This window comes from Octopus bimaculoides, chromosome 3 (assembly GCF_001194135.2).
Source record: "Octopus bimaculoides isolate UCB-OBI-ISO-001 chromosome 3, ASM119413v2, whole genome shotgun sequence".
In the NCBI taxonomy this organism is placed as follows: Eukaryota; Metazoa; Mollusca; class Cephalopoda; order Octopoda; family Octopodidae; genus Octopus; species Octopus bimaculoides.
This window is the reverse complement of record NC_068983.1, coordinates 118,641,248-118,643,846: the sequence shown is the minus strand read 5'-3', so window position 1 is coordinate 118,643,846 and position 2,599 is coordinate 118,641,248. Positions and strand designations below refer to the sequence as shown.

At 33.9% G+C, this 2,599-nt stretch overlaps 1 protein-coding gene and 1 long non-coding RNA gene across 4 annotated transcripts in view; one reads left to right on the top strand and one right to left on the bottom strand.

The window, feature by feature from the left end:
- LOC106868416 (uncharacterized) overlaps window positions 1-2,599 on the top strand; it is a 257,787-nt gene that overhangs the window by 97,801 nt on the left and 157,387 nt on the right. The window lies entirely within an intron of this gene.
- Window positions 1-2,599, bottom strand: part of LOC128247333 (uncharacterized) — a 24,885-nt gene that overhangs the window by 16,407 nt on the left and 5,879 nt on the right. Inside the window, exon 2 of the long non-coding RNA XR_008263719.1 lies at window positions 2,210-2,306. This is a non-coding gene — a long non-coding RNA (uncharacterized LOC128247333). The remainder of the gene's footprint in view (window positions 1-2,209; window positions 2,307-2,599) is intronic.

The window sequence follows — 2,599 nt, the reverse complement described above, 5'->3', positions numbered from 1 at the left end:
TAGAAAAGTGTCTTCTACTTGAGGACCAGGCTAACCAAAGGCTTATGAATAGATTTAGCAGACAGAAACTGGAAGAAGCCATCACACGCATACACACACACACACACACACACACACACACACACACACACACACATGCTGGAGGGTATCTTTGCATCACTGTCATTTGTTTCCAATATTCTTTGAAAACATGTCTGGGGAAATATCATCTTGCTTGGAAACAGATGAGGGCTAACACAACAAAGGGCATTCAAATCTGCCTTAATAAATTCCATCCAACTCATGCAAGCATGGAAAAGTGGATGTTAAAATAATGACAATGATGATGAATAAACAACAGGCTTCCACACAGTGTCTGTCTATCAAATTTCACTCACAAGGGATTAATCAACCCAAAACTACAGTGAAAAACACTTACTCCAGATACAATGTAATGTGATCAAGTGAGCAAACCTGAAACCAAGTGGCTGGGACCCAAACTTCTTAACCGTAACAGCCATGACTGCATCTATGTGATATGTTGTAAATTATCTTTTATAATTGGTCAATTACTTGAACTGAAATTAACGCAGTTCTTCAACAAAGCATTTAACAATTTTTTTGTGATACTATATCATTGTAGTCTGCACAACTCTCTTGCTTTACATAATTAATCTGTTATGAAGTTAATTATTGCTAGAAATTATCTTTGATTTATTGGAATTTTTATTAAATTAATATGAATATAGAATTCTGAGAGTTAAGTAATATTAAGTTATTTGGGTTTGGGAAACAGTGAAATGTGTGAAACCATAAATCTGTTGTTGTAAACATTCTGATAATGCAAGACTAATGATTAAAAAATATGAAACAGAAACCTATGCTTTTTAATTTGGATCAATTAAGGAAATTCAAATCATCATAAATAATAATTAGTGTGGCAATGATTATTTTAAAATTGCTTCAGTTGTAGGATTATACTTTCTGAATGCATACATTGTTATATTGTTTGTAATAGTGAATATTTGTCTCACAAGCTAGTGCAAGTGGTCTGTGTCTGCTATTTCCAACAATGCATGATGAGATGGTGATAATCTTAGCCAGGACTGATTTAAGATACTGCTGGTGGTCTTCATATTTAAAAAGGAGTTTCTTCTCACCCAAGTCCCTCTGAGTTAAAAGACAAGTAAGGCCAGTGTATCTGAGAGAAAGACAGACAAACACCAAGGGAATCAGCAGTGTTATACTCTATTTCTAAGCCCAATGGATAGTTCTGGATTTTTTTTCTCTCGGGGTGTCCATCCATCCTCCACCCACCAAGGTAAGACACTAGAGTGGTATTGGTTGTTTGGTCCCAAGCAGCCCAGCTGTGAAACAGTGGTACTGGTTTACATATTACCAGTAGTAAATAATTTTTCATCTGACCTGATCAAAGGTAATGGAATAAATAGTATATTCAATGAGTTCTAAAAAGAGTCTAAGTTCAAATGCTGGCTATGAGAGATGAAGAACCAAATGTTTCAGGCCTTTCCCAGTCATCTCAGTGTGAATAAGAATGAGAAGTGGTGGTTCATTAGAAGATGAAGGAAAATACTTGGGACCCTTTTTGAGGTTTCCAGCCCTTGCAGGAGAGGAAAGAAGGAAGTTCCTTCTTCAGACCTTGCAATAGAAAGGTATTTCCTAAGAACCAGGCGTGGGTGTTAAACTGGGTGATAGATTATGTGCGCCACTCAAATTATCACTTTTTCAGTGAGTAAGCAAATGGCAAATTACTTGATTTTTTTGTTTTAACCCTTTAACATTTAAACCATCCATATCTATCCTAAATATTCTACCTGTTTTATGTTCAAACTAGCTAGATCTGGCCTCTCACATCTATCCTACAATGTCATTTGAAAAAATATATATACACAGCATCAACATCTCAAATCATAATTAATTCAAAACAATGTGAATAAATAATCATTATATTCAGCAGAATAACAAGCTTTACTGATTCAACAAGGATAAAAGACTAGGAGTTGTGTTATTCATGATTTTCCCCAAGGCAATTAAGGAACTAAGTGACATAGCTATATTTGGTAAACATCCCCAATGTTACACACTCACAAACATACTGTTCATCAGAAATTTACACAACTGTTGTGGCTCTCATCATAGTATCATTTACCAAAATATTTACTGGTATTTATTTCTGAAAATGGAGAAAAGAGACAATTGATAGCATTACTTGTATAATTTGTGCTCCCAACTGTATATATGGAAATTGACCTTTCTCAAATTTTCACCCTGATACATCTTATTCATTGAGATTTTGACCTTATTTTCTGAAAATATAAAACATTTTTATCTCTAAAAAGAGGATGTATAAAATGGTTTTCATCAACAGAGAAATACTTACAAATAAACAAAGAAAAAAAAATTACTTGTTTTAATGATGAATTTGTACAATCAACAATTCTTTCAGAGATAGATTTGTGTATATGTGTTTGTGTTTGTGTGTGTGTGTGTGTGTGTGTGTGTGCACACAAACATCCACACATATAATTGCTCATTCTTGAACATAAACATTTACACATTTATGTGCTTGTATGCACACACACACATTATATATATATAT